Source organism: Marmota marmota, unplaced genomic scaffold (genome assembly GCF_001458135.2).
Source record: "Marmota marmota marmota unplaced genomic scaffold, marMar, whole genome shotgun sequence".
Lineage (NCBI taxonomy): Eukaryota > Metazoa > Chordata > Mammalia > Rodentia > Sciuridae > Marmota > Marmota marmota.
The window spans coordinates 43,647,607-43,666,991 of NW_026000229.1; the positions used below are offsets into that span (position 1 = coordinate 43,647,607).

A 19,385-nucleotide genomic window follows, 5' to 3' on the forward strand; every position below is an offset into this window, starting at 1 on the left:
TATCACAACTGAACGGAAAAATATATAAATTCAAAATTGTATTTGGAGACTTCAACATTCCTCTCTCAGTAATTGATACAAAGGTTGACCATAGAAATCAGTGGGGTTTTAGGGAGATAGAAGAAATCAGAAACATTAGCCATCAATTTCATCTGATATTTATGATATTCTTTTCAATAATTGCAAAATACATATTCTTTTCAAGAGCATATGGAATTTATTCTCAAATATTGGAAATTAGATAACCTACTTTAACTCATAAATCAAAGAAGAATCACAGGGAAAATTAGAAAATGTTTGGAATGAAGCCAATGAAGTGAGCCTTACTTAACATCCAGTGACTTCCCCTCCCATACTCTGGTCATCAGCATTTGTTCTCTGGACTGTGGGATGTAAGGCCCAGCTGATGCATAGAAACAGAGGAATTGGTAATCATGTGCTTCCTAAATGCTAAATGAGGACTTAGCTTTTCTCCCCCACGAGGGTCCCAGAATACTTTTAGTTCTAGGGTTAGGCAATTACTAAGACATTATTTTGGAAGAAACTTGATCAGCTCAAAAGAAAGAAACTGGACATAATGTCATTGGAGGTTCCTCAAAAGGCAACCACCCCAGATCATGCTGCATGAAGTTCAAAGCCAATATCCTTACAGAGGCACTCCGAATAGCTTTGCAGGCCCCAGACCTGAAGCAGGCACACTGTCAAATTGCAAGACAGCTGAGGAGAATTTCCAACATGAGGAACAGAGACAGGAGAGCAACAGGAGAAAGAGGCTGTGCCACTCTATCCACACTTGCTGGACCAAGAATTTGGAGGAGGCTACTTTTTTCTACAAACAACTTACTTCATGACCCTTTTCCATGATTCCAGCCTTACACAATACTGGTCCCTTCTTTCCCCTTCAGACCTGGGATTGACAAGGGCTTTCTGCTGTTGCTAGCTCTGGGAACCTCATAAACCTTTGCTTGTTTTCTTAACTCTGTCATTTGGTCACAATCTCTAGTTGTTTTCAGTTTATACCCTTTGAATGTACCATCTATTTTCTGTCAGGCTCTGACAAATATAATAATTGGAATCAGAAATGGTGTTTATTTCTTGCCCTCCAGCATGTTTGTATTTACTAAAGCATCTAGGTACTTGCTACCTAAAGCTCACTGTAGTCAATTAGAATGATAGTAGCAAGGTAATGAATGGATTTATATAATCTTCTGTGAGCTTGAAAATGATCAAACTCCTTTCAGATTATATCATGGAATAGGAAATTTATCATGTCCCTAAAGCAAAGCAGTTATGGTTCCTTCCAGATAAAGATGAACTGATTAGTATAAAAATGAAGCATTTTTAAAAACAAAGGTATATTAGGTCCAAGGAGCTGTGTTGATACATTTGGTATGGATATCACATCTGACATAACACTTATAATTTGCATCTCCATTTAATTAAATTTATAATATTACTGTTATTCTCCAAAAGCCACCTAGTTTTTTTTCACTAACCAAAAGGAATTTAAGGAGATATGTGGTATGAATCACCATCTCTGCATCTTTCCAATGTTTGATGTTGGGAAAAATCTGCAATCTCTCCAGGGTTAAGCATATGCCTCCAACTAGCAGGAAAAATATGGCCTGTTTCTCCTAGAACATACTTCCTAAGAACCACTATTACATCTAATAGATACTTCCAGAATTTTCTCTGTCTATCCATGCAAACTTGGGTGTGGAGGTGTTGGGGTCTTTGTGCCTAAAAGAGGTAAGCTTCCAGTAGGGAACACAGCCATGGGGTCACTAATCAGGAAATGATGATACTCCTACATAGAGGTGTTCTTATTGGGTTTCAGTGACTAAAAAGGAATGTCTTAAGAGGAATATTTTCAATTGTGTCTAGAGTCTTAAATTTCTGGGGTGAAAAAAAAGTAAAAACTAAAAATAGCAGAAAAGGTGAAACTTTACATTTTGAATAATGATATAGTACAAGAATGAGTCGTTGAATGGAAGTCCTTCATATCAATATTAAGATAATGAATAGTCTTTAAGATTACCAATAAAAGAGTAAATTGGCCTATAACCTTGAAAAGTTATTTGGTAATATATCTCTGAAACAGGGTTGGCAACTACAGCACTGGGGCCAAATACAGCCCGCAACCTTATTTATTTATTTATTTATTTATTTATTTATTAACACTTTTGAAGGAGGAGAAGGAGAAGAGGGAGGAAAGTAGAGGACAAAGAAAGTGGCAGCAGCAGCAGAGACCAAATAGACCACAATGTCAAAAATATTTACTATTTGACTCTATGGAACAAGTCTACCAACTCCTGTTCTAAAATATTAAAACATGTTCTTATCCTTTAACCTATAAAATTCCATTTGTATGAATCTTTCCTAGACTAGACTATCTTTGTTTTCAAGATCTGTATATATAAGATGTCCATCAAAATATGATACATGATAGAAAAAAAGTGAGAAACTAAAGTCATAAGTTATAATACAGCCAATATTGTGGAATATTATAAAGTTATTTAATATCATATTTTCAAAGAATATTTATATGTAAAAAAGTATTCAAGGTATGATATGAGGTACAAAGTACATTTTTTACCTTAATTTAATGTATGCAAGGAAAGATAGCAAAATGTTTCATTTTATTTACATTTTTCTGTACTCTCTACATTTTTTCCAATGGACCTTCAAATTTTATTCAGTAAGAAAGTGTTACTTTATAATAAAAAAATAAGTAAAAAAGGTAAGAAATGCATTTAAATAAGCCTGACCACCAAAGAAAGGTAAAGCATCGAAAATTCTTTAGTGAATTAATGCTGCATTGTGAATCAAATGTGGCCGGTCAGTCCAAACCACTGACTGTGATGTATTTTTTTCAAGATGTGCAAATTCAGAAAAGTTCAGAAGGTTGCCAATGTGTTAGAGTATTCTAATTTAAAAACTACATCATTCTGTAATACTTCAAAGTAACCCCTGCCTGATGCTTCGTATACACATCCAAAGTGCAAAATAAATTGTATTTCAAACACAGCTATATTTACCTGATATTCTTTGCTAGTATGAGATCTAATGAGACTTTGTGTAGTTGTTTTTAAGTCCTATCACCCCAGTCCATGATGACATTTCCCTTCTTATAAATCTTCAATGACTTCTTATTGCACAAAGAATAGTATCCAAACTCCCTGATGGGATAGGAAGCCCTTTGATACTTGGTCTCAACGCACTTTTCAAATTCCCTCTACGACCTCACACATGGATCCACACAATGGTTGCTTTCCATTCCCATACCACACAGTATTACCTGACCATCTACCTGTATCTGAAAGACAAACCACTGTCCATCCTTCAGGGCCCTCCTTAAATCTCAGTTCCTCTAACAAATTTATTTGTGTCTTCCCAGACAAAACTAATCTCCACTTTTACTTTAGCATACTCTGTACTCATGCGAAAACTCTTATCATGTTGTAGTTTGTCATGTGCGAGTTAATTTTGTGTGTTTGCTTCACCAAGAGGATGTGAGACTTCAGAGGGTTTTCCCAATGCTGTGTCTTCATAAGCCACCTAGAACAAGCCTCAGATGCATTTATACTTTTATTAGAGATGCAATTTCCTCCTTAATTTCCAGTGAAAGAATGCTATCTGTAGGAGAAGTGAAAATGTGCTGGAGTGGGTGTGTAACTAGAGGAATAAAACTTTAGGGGGCAGGAGAATGGAAACTCTCTTTCAGGCTCCATAGCTGCATGATTTCCATAAGACTAAAATTTAAGCAAACAGAAACTAATGCCATCAGGTAGAAGGTAAATGCAGTCTCAAGTCACTCCTAAGTTCCTCCTTCCCTCCCTCCTTTCTTGTTTTCCTCCCTTCTTCCTTATTCCTGTTTTCTCTCTCTTCTTGACAAAGAACATATTCCACCATAAAATTTAAATGCTATTGGGTATCACTGAGAGCAACATTATAAGATGAACCCCAAAAGTTTGCTTCATCAGGCATAACCCATGAGAAAACCCAAATGAAATGATGCCCTTCTGCTTTTGCCCCTTCCATATGCCTTCTGAAGTTGGAGACAGAATGTGGAAACATGGTCTGACTTCAGTTTTATTCAATTTCCATTAGAGGGAAATTTATGATAAAATCTTCACATATGAGTATGCAATATTTATATATTTTCCCCAAAATTTTAAAGCAGGAAACTAATTAGGCCTTCTCTGATCTTCTTGTTTAAAATTGATGACTCTAGAGTTTATTTTCACAGCCATCTAAGTTTTTCTCTACAGAATATATTTATATACTTGTTAATTTTGTCTCTGAGGTCCAGGGGAAAGTTTTATGGGGAGGTAGAACTTTACCTGGTTCATTCTTCAGCTTCTAATATAATGACTGTTTTTAGAGGTATATAATGATACTTATTGAATGAATTTTGGAAACATTGCATGAACAGTGTATGTATAGAAGAACACCCAGAAATAAGTCCCATTCCTTTTTATCAGTTGTAGTGAGCACCTACTTTTAAATTTGATGTGGACCTTGGAATAGAACAGCCTGAGTTTGTGTCTCAGTTCCAACCTCTGACTAGCCAAAGGAACTTGGGATATTTATTCAAACCTCTCTACATTCCAGTGTACTCCGTGAAAAGATGGTTCCTGTCTTCTGGAGTTGCTATAAAGATAAAAGAGTTAACATGTGCAATGCACTCAGAGCAGGGTACTACATAAATTTTTGCTGTTAGAATTATTACTTGTTGCCAAGTGCTGAATTAGATGCTATTGAAGCCAAAAAGATAGATTGGGACAGAACTACATTCTTCCTTAAAGTTCATATTCAAGTTCAAATAAGTGGTTCAATGAATACATTCTCAAATTTTATTTTACTCACTTTGAAATATTTCTGTTGTTCATCAGCCTCCCTTCTAAGTACAATATGACAAAGGTGGGGAAAACCACTAAGGCAGCAAAGTGAGTTTCATGTTTTCATGCAGTAGAGGAGTCTTTTCAGAAGTCTTATTCAGCTAAGTTATCATGTACTTTTTCCATTTACACTTTAAATCTATTCAGTCAAACATAAAAATAACCTTAATCACCTTCAATTTACTAACTTGTTTTTAGCATTTTATCACTATTCTGAAAATTGCCATTTTCTTCCTGAGGGGATGCTACAATCTCCAATGTGATTTTGTCATGCCTTTGGGCTGTAATCCTACTAGAAAACACAACTCCAATTTAAAATACATGTCAGCATAAAAAATCAATTTGCTAAAAGAAAATTAACTTCATAAGCAAAATTTTCAGGAAAATAACTGATCCATAAAGTGAGTTAAATCTATACTAAGAATAAAATGGAATTCATCATATACTTTTCAGCCAATAAGAACTTATCAATATATTCAAGATCATGATAAACTTTCCCAGGACCAATTCCACAAAGTAAGAGTCTAGTATTGTTGAGAAATTGTAAGTGCAAAGATAGTCAATAATGGCTTCAGAACTGCTAAGATGATTAGACTGAATTGTGTTACACTGACAAGTATTTCAGGGGTCAAGTCTTTACTATCAGCTTACATTTTACAATTTAAAATAAGAATGCAGGTCACAAAGAAAGACAGTGGAATGAGTTTGATATGACTTTCCTATATACATATACAAACATACCATAGTGAATCTTACCATCATGTACATCCACAAGATTGGGATACTAAATAGAATAATATATATTTCATGCTTGTATAAATATATCAAACTAGATTCTACTGCTATGTATAACTAAAAAGAACCAATAAAAAATAAAAAGAATACAGGTCACAATAGTTACTCATTGCTAGTGAATGACAGCACCAAATGTTTTATCTTTTCTTCCTTTATTTGCAATGATGATCATATATTAAAGATAGGAATGCAGAAAATTCCTTGGGACAGCCACCCCCCCTTCATATGAAGTTAGAGAAAATGACAAATCAGAGAACTTAGCACACCCAAGACAGCTCCAGCTCTTGGGAACCAAATCAGCTGAAGGAAAAGAAAACATCATTACTAGGGACACTGGAAATAGGCATCTATTCCTGCAGCAATGTCTTCAAGCCAATTTAATTCTAAAACAGTTCTGTAATTTGCTAAGGAATCAAGGACAGTGTGAATTAACTAAAAAGAGAAAATAGTAAAGGAAGAATTGAATAATTAGATGTAAATTAGATAAGAAATTACTTTGCTGAAGGGACTTGACACGATTTTCTTTGCAGATTTTTTTAACTCTATTTTTAAAACAACAGTAATATGAGTCTTAATATTTGTACCAATTTTTTAAAGAAGTCATGAGAAGGTTTTAATTTCATTTATGGTGTCTGTAGTAAAAGAAGATAGAATGTTTTTCTTCCAAGGCCTCAGAAGGGTGGTAGAAGTACCCTGGGATTCAACACTTTGTAAACTGAGGAATTACAAAGAAAATTTCTTGGGAAAGTCACAAACACCCTAACATGAAGTTAGGGAAAATGACATATCAGAGACTCAGCACATCCAAGATGGCTCCAGCCACTGAGAACCGAATCCCCTATGAGCAGGGGTGTTGTCTTACAGTAGGAAGCACATGCTCTGGCCTGAAAACCAATGCACAATACTCTCTCTTCCACTGCTTAGATCTAGGGGATCAGAATGGGAAGGGCTGCTGAGAGCCTTGACCGAATGACGCATGGCATTTTTGCCAGAACGAGTGGTTTAGAGGTGACGCCAGCAAGCCATTGAGATGATAATGGTTATGTTAAGCTGTGTATATTAGACCCCTGCTGTCCACCTCGGCCTGCTACTTTGGATTCTCGAGCTACTTTGGAGTTCTTGTGGGGATTCCCGGAGAGTTCCCATTGGTTGGGGAAGTGCCGGAGGAGGGAATTCAGGTTGGTAGTTCTTGCGTGGTGTTCGGAGGAGTTCCTGGGGAGCGTGTGTGGAGTGTGCTGGTGGAGTTCAGAAATAAAGTTTGTTCCTGCTTCAGTGGCTCGTGATTTGTGCCCAGCCAGACTGCGGCAAAGGGCTAGTATTAAATAGTTTTATTCTGGCTCTGTTGATTCTATGCCATATGCTAGGGTGCTCTGAACATTTTATTACTAAATGGAAACATGTTCTCAGACAGCAAGAGTCATCCCTCACCATTAGAAACAAAGATTTTCTCTGGGACATTCTGTGTTCCTTCTATCAGGAAAAGAGCAGGCAAAAACAAATAAACAAACAAAAAATCAGCTAGCATGAGTTATGAAAGGGAAATATTCTGGTCAACTGAAATAATCTCCATCTCTTCTCCCTTCTACTACTTCTGCCCCTCCCACCACATAATATTCTCCACAAAGCACACAAAGGATCTTTTAAACAATCACACCATTCCTCAGATCAAAATCCTCTAATGACTTCCCATCATAGTTAAAACACAAAGCAAAACCCTGGCCTTGAGAGTATCCCCTACCCTGCTCCTTACTCACTCAATTCTTGCCACTTCGACCTTCTTGTTCTGTGAACATAGCAACCTCACTCTCATCTCTGGCATTTATACTTGGTGCTTCCTCTGCTGGAATTCAATCCCTACCCCCTTCCGAGATTTCTTAACGTCATTCAGACTCCTGCCCAAATATTCTTCCAGCTGAATGGCCTTGGTGTAACAGCCTTTTTGTCATCAATTTTCTCTCTCAAGTAATTTATTCATAGCACTTACCACCTCACTCTATGAGCCTCAGAGTTAGCTATAGCAATCAAAGGAATCAAACCCATTTCCATCTACTTAGATGGCTTTCTGTTTGTCCCTCTTTTAAGAAAAAGAAAAGGGAAATGACATTATATTTCAGATATTTCATGTAGGCCACTCATCACTGAACTCAAGTTAACTTTTGAAGCCCAAAGGTGTGTTGTAGATCCAGAAAAGCACATAGGTTTCAGATTGGATACCATGTTGATGAGAATGAGTGGCTAGAACACAATGTGGCAAGAACTCTGAGGCCATGTTCAGGATCCATGGAAAGGTCTGTGACTTGGTAGTGATGCCTTCCCTGGCACAGGAGAGAAGAGTGTCAGAGTGTGTGCCATGTTGTGGCCACCCTTCCACGAAGCCCTAGGTTCTCATTTCTATGTGCTTACACTTTAGCAGTTTTTTCTCATGGGCATCTCTGTCAGCCTAACAAGAAATCAGAAGCAATATTAAACTCAGTCAGAAAACTTAACTAAATACTTGCTACTTTGGTGAAAAGTTTTCATGAAAGGGGAAAGAACACAAAGGTAAGGAACATGCTGAAATAATCAGTGGGTGTGAATCTTCTATATATCTCTTACCCTCATGAATAGAGAACAAAGAAAATAAAATAATCCCAAATGGAATTATCCTGCTTCTCTTAAACTTAAGGAAAACAGATCAAATTATGAAAGTACAAGAGTGCAATGTGGAGGACCCATGAAGAGTCTCTGGTATTAGCAAGACATTACTTTTATTTTCTGATCATTTAAATGCTACTGAATAACTGAGCAAGGATGGGCCCAGAGAAATTTAAGATGGAGACCAAAAAAGGGGAAAAAAGTGAAAGGATAAAAAGAAAAGGTCACTGTTATCATAAAAACTACCCAATCATCCAAATTCCTCTCTCTACTCTTAAGAAAGGTCAACAGATAGCCCTTGGCTCCTGATATGTAATTGTATCCGATTCCTCTTTTGATGTTCTCACTGAGAGGGATTTAACTGCCCTTTTCTTGATTCATTAGATGGCCACTTCAAAGAGACCCTAAAAAGACAATATTTGCCCAAACAACTCCCTTGTCTTAGTAGATCCAGACAAACCCGCAAAAGCAATTCATCCTAAATTTCACACATTATTGCCTTTGGCCCCTGTCAGTGACCTCAGCCTACAATATTGATTACTACTCTGCTTCCCAATATGAATCCTTCAGATGATCAGTTTGTAGAACAGGGAGTTATCCAGTCTAATACCAAAAATGGCCCGACGTCCACAATTAACCCAAGAAGAAACCAAACAACTTAGCAAACTTGCCAGAACTTTATCTCAAAACCAAGGAAGAAGTTGGTCCAAATTGGACTGGAGCATTCCTCAAGATTCTAACCAACATGAAGATGGGTACTTGGTTTAGTCACAAATAAACTAAAATATTTTATTAAATTAACACATGTCTTTATTCTATCATGCAAATAACACTTGGGAGGTACCTGGGCAAAGATACCATGCAAATCCATGATAGTTTCTATATTTTTGTTAACACTTTAATAGATAATGGGCAAAGTACAAATAAAGATAAATGACCAATCAGTATGGGGAAATGTTCACTATCACTAGTAATGGAAGTAATATAGTTTAAAAGAACAATAAAATATAACACTCCCCCATCAAATCAGAAAGGCTAAAACTACAAAACCATGCAATGTTAGTAACAGATTAGTGGCTTAGGCCCTGTCTACCAAGAAAGCAGGGCAGAGCCCACCATGTGTGCTAGCTCTAGTCTTCATGCAGCACCTGGACATGGAAGTTTCTGTTAAGCTTTGTCAAATAAATACATGAATATATGCAAAAATACTCTTTAGGTAAGAATATATGGAATACAATTTGGATGAACAATTTGATAATAAATATGAAAAGGCAAATAAAATTCATTTTGATAATATACTACTTCTTCTAGGAACCTACCATAAACAAATTTTCTAAAATGCATGTCCTATGTTTATCACATTTTTAAAACATTAAAAAATTATAAAAAGCCAAATTAGGAAATTATAGTAAATGGATAGCTTATTCTCTCAAGAGAAGAATTCACAACATTAAAACAACATGTTTGAAAGATTTGAAAATATGTGATAACGTTTATAACAGGCTGAGCTAAAAACATTATATACTCAAGTACAGAGATTCTTTAAATGTATTTTGAGAAAATTGGATGGAAATATAATTGTAACAGTAATTTTTCTGTGAGTGATGATGAGAGAAAATATTTTCTTTATCCTGCTGATGCATTTTTTCCATAATGGTCATAAAATGTTTTTTTAATGACCAAAAAAAAAAAAAAAGAAGAAGAAAATTCTGTACTAGTAAAGTGGGAAGAGCCCTTTTTGAGGAAAGCTATTTTGTTGCACCCTCCAAATTACATCAATAGAGGATCATACACTTTGCATGGGAGTTTCTCTTTTCTCTGTCTTTTAATGTCTGACTACATTCAAGATGGATTTCTATGTATGCAACTCAATAAAGCATTTTTGATATAAGGCATTTTAAAATAACAAATATTTATTTTAAAATGTATTAAATCTCAATTAAAATAATTCTGCTATCCAGTAGACATTTTCTTCTTGGTAGTATAGACAACTTGTCAGTATTCTTAGCTCATTAAAATTTTTCCACACAAAAACAATTTTTAATGCCTTTGCATGTAATATATTTTTATTAACCTTAATGAAGATTCAAACGCAGTCCTTTACATTTTTTAAAGTTGCCTTTGGATAACACTTAAGATGATAATTATTCAGAGTAAATGAGTTAATATAAATGTGCTATGTAGTTATAAACTGCTACTCAAATGTTAGTTGTTTTTTTAATGCTATTTCAGATCTTATATTTATTTCTGATGGCACATTTCTCTCACAATCTTTAAGCTGATTGATTTCTGTTGTTTTCTATATGCTTTGCATATTCATTCTATAAATTATATTGATTTTAAAAACATTTAAAAAATGTTAAATGTTTTAAAAGCATTTAAAAAATGCTTTCAACTCTACCCAGGTAATTTAAAATATGAAAATTTTTTTAAAAATCCTGTGAAATGCATATCAATAAAATACCTAACAGAGTGGCTATAATCAAAAAGACAATAACAGGGCTGGAAATACAGCTCAGTTGGTAGAGTGCTTCCCTCACATGCACGAGACCCTTGGGTAAATCCCCAGCACCACACACACACAAAAAGGCAAATAACAAATGTTGGAATGGATGTAAAGAAATTGGACCCCTCATACATTGTAGGTGGGGAGATAAAGTGGTGCAGCAGCTCTGGAAAACAATCTGGCATTTCCTCAAAAGATTAAACATAGAATTACAATATGACCTAGCAATTCTACTCCTTTGTATATACCCAAGAGAAAGGAAAGCATATGTCTATACACAGATGTTCGTAGCAGCATTATTCATAACCACTAAAAGGTAGAAACAACCTAAATGTCCACCTGCTTATGAATGGATAAACATAAGGAGCTATATCCATACAATGGAATATTTCTTTATGTATATATTATATTATTATATATTATTTATATTATATTATATATATAATATATAATGATTTCATTTATTTGAAATGTTCAGAATAGGAAAATCTACAGAGGCAGAAAATAGTGGTTTCCAGGGCTGAAGGGGATTGTGGGGAAACAGTGAGTATTACTGCTAATGGACATGGGGTTTTAGAGGGGGAGGATAAAGAAAATGTTCTAGAATTGTAATGATGGTTGCACAACCCTCTGAATATATTAAAACCTACTGAATTTTACTTTTTAAATGGGTTAATTGGATGGCATGTGTATTATATCTCCATAAAGCTGCTTAAAATAAAGACTGTAATTACCATTTTATTTGTATTGATAGTGTTATGTATTAGGATAATTCTTTGGAAGAAAGCATAGTATTAATAAAATATATCATTTTACTACTTATATTTCTATAAATTTGCTTTAAGGAAATAATCTAATAGAAACAAAAAGCTATGTGAATAAAGATATCAACCATGGTATTTTCTATTAATTTCAAGTCAGAAATAACCTAAATGTTTAATAATAGATTTAGTACCATGGTTCATCTAAATGATAAAATATTATCATCCATTATAATTTAAGAAGCTATAATTAACAAGATTACATAGAGACATTAAAGGTTTGAAGTAACCTTAGGAAGTAGTATAAAAATATAAAATAGATGGACCTTATCTGCCTTTATGAAAAGAGTTGAGGCAGTTGGGTTATGGAAGATTTTATTGTTGCCTTTTTGTTTCCTATAGTAGTTTTCTTATATAATTCTTTTAATTAAGAAAAATATTGAAATTGTTATTGTTCCATTTAACCAATAGTAAGCATAGCAATCCAAAAACATTTTAAAAATCCTTGGAGGTACTTAATGAAAGGGCTACACATGGGAAGAATTTTAGACACCAGGGGGTTTAAACTCACAAAAACTCTCCAGTGACAGTAGAGGTGAGAAGGTGGTTACCAAAGACCCCAATGCATTAGGTGACTGGCATATGCTCTACTTCATTGCTGCTCCATCAACAGAAGTTTAAGATGTCATCTCTGTGCTCCAAGAGCCCACAACTTAGAGTTGAGGAATGGCAATCAATGTGCGATACAGATAATGGGATGGGAGTCTTCTGGCAAGTGATGTGTGCAGACGGGAAGAAATGGAGGGTACAGCACAAAGTTACACAACTCTGAAGTCCTTGAGCTACTGAGCTTATATTGTCAAAAAGGTGTAGCTGCCAGGTCACAACCGCACTCTGTAGTACCAGTGTGCAGAAATGAAAAGAAGGTAGGAAGAAGTTCACAGAACCTTTGCTCTCACACACGTTGACAATTGAGTAAAGGCTTCTCTGCTTTCTTCACAATGGCTTCAGTGTGGAGGGAACAAGGGAATAAAATACTTATGGCCAAAGCACAAACAAAATGTTTGACACCCCAAGGCATATCAACCTCTAAATTGGCTACGTCTCCAATGTCTGCATTTCTTGGTATAATTTGGAGCCCTGTGTCCAAACTTTGACCCATGTACTCTGTGGTCATTTGTTCTAACGTATACTTCCCAAAAGTCGACTGACTACTTGATGTGAATTCAGTCAACTTCGAGGTAGGAATTAAACAAAATGAGTATTTCTATGTATTTGTGATTTGGAATGATCCATTGTTTTGAACCATCCAAGCCTCTTATACCTTCAATTAGGAGTTAATTAAAATAAAGCACAAGCTGCAGTTATACCTCAAATGTAGAACATTTGCCTGGCATATGCAAGGTCCTCGGTTGAATCCCCAGTACTGAAAAAATATTAATTTTTAAAAAAATGAAGCAAAGCTGCGTAGCTGGTGACATTTGTATCAAGAGCCCTTCTATCTGTCCCTTTTAAAATTTATTATTAAGGTAGAATTTACTTTTAGTGAAGATACAGATGAATACAAGGAAAAAAGTCAACCATAGCTCCAATATCGAGGATGACTATTACAGTATTTTAGTGGATTTCTTCTAGTCTTTCTTTCTATACACAAGTTCTGCTCTTGTTCAATATTGTTTCTTTACATAAAAGCTGTGAACATAGGGTAGGGTATACCCAATTATGAAGCCATCTTCTCCAATGACAGTTTGCTTCTCCATGAAACATGGCCCTTTCAGTCAATAGCTGGATTCCTACAGAACACACAAAACTCACCAGGCATCAGTACATGAAGGTACAGTCTACCCCAACCTTAAATTAAATAACACCCACCATTATTACAGTCCTCTTTCTAGATGGGAGCCCCTTGAATAATAACACCAGCCACAATAAAGCACACATTTCCCTCATCACTTTGAACACTTTGTCTGTGATTTTTAGTGCTCCATCTCAGAGCCAGCTCCATGGCCATGGCAGTGAGTACCTTTAGCTCTGACTCCTTTTAGACCATCTCCTCAATTATAAGGAGTACCATTACCACCTTTTTCAACGCAGATGGTTCTCCCACAGGCCACAGCCACAAAGCAGCCAGCACCTACTTCAAAGCAGAGATCTCTTTAACAGTGAAATCAATCCTGGCTGAAAATTGCTTCATTAATTAGTTATGCAGAATTAGTTACCCTACCCTTTAATTATTCTTACCAAGTTTTTACCCACAACTGTGGGAAACCAGATAAAGAGCCATTTGCTGCACTTTAGCTCAGGAATTTCTCCAGGCTTGGCTCCCTGAGGTCTAAGTCAAGTCTCCTCCCTTGGCAGCTCTCCAGGGTCTCCCCAGCTAGTTTCCTACTGTCTCTTCTGTATAGAATGTCAACTTGATTTTCTTCTCAATCTGCTGTGTCCTAAAGGCCCTATAGGATAATACTGCTAATACCTGCACTTTATCTTTAACTTCTGCAAGAATGGACAGCCCAGGCCTATGGAGTATTAGGCCTGTGGAGTATTGCTCCTGTTTGTCCAAGGAGGAACAACAAAGCAGCCCAGGACTCTGAGCAAAGCACCCTAAGGGCCTAACCTCAGGGCAATGACATAATTAGAAATAACTGGCCTAGTGCTTCCTGAACATTGAGACCTAATCATACATATACAGAAATCATGAAAATCTGAATATTTTCCAAGACATTCTTTTCAGGAAAGAGTTGAACGTGCAATGTATGGTCACTGGATTGCCAGAAGCCTGTCTGTGTCGCATCTGTTCCTTTTCTGGAACATGTCATTGTTGTTTCAACCACTTGAATCATCCAGCTGCTTGTTTGCAGTCACCACAAGAACATCATGCAAACATGAGTCTCTCTTTGTCTCATGACAAAAGCACTTAGGATTTCCTTCCTCTGCTGCATGACCAACAATGCACCTTTATTGGAGAGAGCCAGTAAGTAAATACAGAGTAATGGCTGCTGCAGTGTCTCATGGGAGCTGTAAAGTCTGTATTTTCCACCTCCTGACTACAGACAAAACCCCAATGCCTGTAAAGCACCATAATTAAAAAAATGAAAATGACTATTTTAGCTGATAAGATCATTGACTCCTGGAAGTTTTCTTCCTTCCTAATTTTGCCTATCTATGTTTGAGAAGTTGCAAACATCTCTATCGTTACCATTCAACCAACTGCTAAGCAGACCTCAGAAGATGAACTATGACCTTTGCTCATCTTTAGTTCAATATATGATCAGTGTATCAATTTTACAAGCGATATTTACATAGTCATCAAAACTTCATTTGTCCATTCAGTCAATGCTGGTTAAGCACCTAGTACACTGGGTACTGCATTATGTGATGCAAAGAGAACTAAGGCAAGTCCTTGCCTCCAAGGAGTCAGTCTCCCACAAGGAAAATGAAGAACTAAATGAATCTAAGTGCTAAAGGAGAGTACTAATGTGACACAGAGTAGAGCCATCTAAGGCAGTGCTAAGTGAGAGGGGCAGGGGCAGGACCATTCTCACAGGAAATAATACTTGATGCTTGCAGAATATATACAATTTACCTGGGCAAAGCTGAAGGGACACATATGGAACACATAAGGAATGTGTGTGTTCAGAAGATGGCATATGTTTCAACAGACTGGATCATAGGCTGCTCAGGGAAGAGATATGTAAGGCCCAAGTCCTTAGGGCCTGTGCTCAGCCCTGATAAGGAGATCAGATTCATGCTCAACTCACAAAGATATCTTGATCAGAGACAGACTTGCTGTCTTGCCAGCCTCCCTCACATCCACCCCCACCTCCCTCATCACCACCTTTTCAATGCAGATGGTTCTTCCGCAGGCCACAGCCACAAAGCAGCCACCACCTGAGGCTCAGCTGTGGTCAGCACCTGCATTAATCAGGTGATTGGTACTGCTTACCTGTTTCCACTAGTCCTGTGGTTCTTCCTCACCTGTCTGGCCTTCATGTTCCTAAACCTGCTCTCAGACTCCTGCTACTGCTTTTCTTGGCCAGATTTCAGTTACCACTTAAGGAGTTCTCTTTCTACACCACTGCTTCACTCTTAACTCTTTGTAGTCAGGAGGTTTCATAGACCTTAGTGGTTTCAGGTGACAGCATTCCCCACCACCTTAACTTCTCCCAGCAGAGCCATTTGCATCATTATATTTCACTAGATTCTCTCACATGCCTGCTTGTAACAACCATCACAATGTTTCTCAGGTAGCTCTGGGCAGGTAAGAGTCAAAGAGTCTAGTTGAGGTGGACAGTGGTTGGAGTCTCTCATCTTAAAGGAATATACAAGGTCTAGCTATAAAAGGCGGATCCCCAGCAGCTTTGGAGGCTGAGGCAGGAAGTTTGCAAGTTCTAGGCCAGCTTCAGCAATTTAGTGATAGCCTGTCTCAAGATAAATAGTAAAAAGAACTGGTGATGTGGCTCAGTGGTTAAACACTTCTGGGTACAGTCCCCGGTTTTTTGGTTTAAAAAAAAAATGGGTACCAAATTTTAGCTATTACCCTGACATTTGGTTAGTGCTATGATTTTTCTTAGCCCTAAAAGCAAGTACTTGAATTCCCATTTTACTGAGGAAATACTGTTAAAATGGTCATATTACCAAAAGCAATCTACAGATTCAATGTAACCGCTCTAAGCAATCAAAGATTCAATGCAACCCCTCTCAAAATACCAATGATATTCTTCACAGAACTAAAAAGAACAGCTTGAAAATTTTAAACAAAACAAGGAATGCTGGAGGCATCACAATCCTTAACTTCAAAATATACTACAGAGCTACAGTAATAAAACTGGTATGGTACTGGCATAAAAACAGACTCGTAGAAAACAGAACAGGATAGAAAACACAGACAAACCCACAGAGATACAATCATCTGACCCTTAACAAAGGTACCAAAATCACACATTGGAGAAAAGACAGCTATTTTTAGATTGAGTTTTTCACTGGAGTTGACCTATAGAGTTGACCTATAGACCAGAAAGCCTAATTTTATTCTTTATAACTGATTAGAAAAAAATTCCCTATTTTAAAGTGTTCTTTTTTTAAAAAATACTAATTCTTGCTTTGTTCAGGGACATAACTTGGAAAAAAATCTTCTTTTGCATTCAAACTCCTGGGATTAGATTCCTTCTGCTCACGATTAGCTACCCCATTCCTCTCTCAGTTAAACTGCCTGCAGAAGGGAACTCCAGACACAATCATAAATTGCAAAAATAAACAATACAAGATACAAATTTTTTTTCCATGAGGAAATCTAGGCCTTGGATTCAGAATGGTTACTATCCACCTGACTTTGGGCAGATTTTTCATGTATAAAATAGAATAGAGATTTCCCAAACTTCCTGTGAGAATAAACAAGGTGAGATCCTAAAGCACTTTTTATAGCACTCACTAAATGGTTGTTATCATTATTACCACCAACACTATTTACTACCACAACCAATTAAGCACAGCAATGAAGTCAATGACCCAGAGTTAATATGAGGTATGGATCATCCCACAGGGGCTGAGAATATCTGGCTTGAAATTAAACTCAGTCGCAGGTCCAGTTTATCACTTATCGAGAACTCAAAGAACAATGGGGGAGAAAACAAAAAGATCCAGTTTTCGGTCTGTGCCAGTAGTAAAAGGACACAGGTCTTTGCTAGCAGTTTCTCGATGATTAATGTAGGAAATAATGTTTTGACTGTTGAGTGTTGACAAAGAAATCACACCCTTCCAACAGCGCTCACAAACCCCCAGCCCCCATTTCAAAAGAGAGAGAAAGAAAACAAACCCAGGTGCCACTGCTGGAAGCTATACACCCTCAGATTCTGGCAATAGCAATGAAAGCATTTGTAATTTCCTGCCATAGAGAGGACAATGTGGATATCCGAAATTTACCTGAGAGTAATTTAAAATCTGGAGTGAAAGGAAGCCATAGCTACATTTTGATTACTAGCATTCTGGGAAATACAGGAGCTATGAGATTTACAAGGTAGCATTCATTTCTTGGAGTATTCTTATTTAACTCAGATATGCTCTTTAACAATTTCCCCCCAAAACAAATAATTTTACTGTAATAATTGCTATTGAAAAAAAATCTCAACTATATGGATTAAACTAAATGTGTTCTTGAACTCCAATAAATTTATAAAGTCCACTTCAGAGATAAGAATTTATAGAGGTGGGGATATAGCTCAGTTTGGGGATATAGCTCACCACCAAAAACAAAAACAAAACCACGAATTTATAGAGATATGGAATAACAAATGTAAAATAACAAATGTTTTGCAGTGATTTTGATAATAAACATTAATCTGTGCTATGTGCTTCACCCACATCTACTAACAATTAGCACTCACTATACAGCAAACATCTTTGTATAATCCCAATTAAGACAGAAAGGACACAAAGAGGACTATCTTCTTAAAGGAAGAACCATGAAAGCAAACATTGGTTATAAAAAAATGTACTCAGGGCCATGGAGCAAATTAGTTTTTGGACTAGGAATAGAATTCAGATTAACCCTGCATTTCAATGCCTACTGTTCTTTTATCGTAGGTTATTGGTAATGGGATGGTAATAGGGAAGAGGAATAACAACCTTCTCTATGTTCCTAGAAAGAAAATCTTTGATATCCCAAATCAAAATACTGATACAATATGTTCTGAATTTGCTCAAACATTTCTTAAACTGATTCTGATTTATCTTTATCAGATGAAACTGTGTCAATTCTAAGCAAATGTGAGCCTGCATGTATCTCTAAGTAATGCTAAAAGTTCACAAAATGTAGTCTGGAAACTTAAAATTATCTTACTCATTGTCTACACATCTCTATAAAAATCTTCAGCTTTTTCTGTTTTAATTACTAGTCTCCACTATGCAATTATAACCTAAGGAATATTCTCATTTGTTTTATCAATAAGTTTTCTCATGGTTTAAAATCCACTCCACTTGTAACCATTGGAAATGGCTGATTTCCTCTCCAAATGAAGATTCTCAGGGGCATATTAAGAAGCCCATCTAAAAGATTAGAACAAACTAGAAAAAAGAGAAAATATAGACGGCCTCAAAATAAGCACCAGGAAACAGAAATGGGAAAGTAAAAAATGTCAACTTTTCCCTTAAGACTGAAATTAATATATTTTACATAATTTATTTCTCCTAAGTAATTTCTCTAACTTGAACATAAAGTTAAACAGGTTTGATAGGGATGAGAGACAGTTCTTACAGGTAAAAAGAAATAGAAAAATCTCTTTCTCTTACATTCTAAAAATGCCCACATTAACTATTAAATGCAAAGAATATTATTTAAATAAGTTTCATATTAAATATTAGGCACAAAATGTTTTTGCATACTTTGGCTAAATAATCTAGATAAACTATCTGTCAATATTGACATAGCATTTTATTACATCAACCTGTCTTTAAAGTGTGGTATAGAGCCTTTGTATTTAAAAAGAAAGTCAAAGGGGCTAGGGATGTGGCTCAAGCGGTAGCACGCTCGCCTGGCATGCGTGCAGCCCAGGTTCGATCCTCAGCACTGCATACAAACAAAGATGTTGTGTCTGCCGAAAACTAAAAATTAAATATTAAAAAAATCTCTCTCTCTTAAAAAAAAAAAAGTCACGTTCATACTCCAAAGACCTTATGATGAAAACAATCTCTCCAGAGAAAGATTACTTCAAAATTTTCCTTTACAAATTAAACATACTAATCCTTAGTTTTGTGCAATGGAATATAAGAAAAATATTAATATTCAGATGATAT

At 36.2% G+C, this 19,385-nt stretch overlaps 1 protein-coding gene across 6 annotated transcripts in view; it reads right to left on the bottom strand.

Annotated features, from left to right (window-relative positions):
• Fmn1 (formin 1) overlaps positions 1-19,385 on the bottom strand; it is a 399,662-nt gene that overhangs the window by 301,099 nt on the left and 79,178 nt on the right. The gene's annotated exons all lie outside the window — the stretch shown is intronic.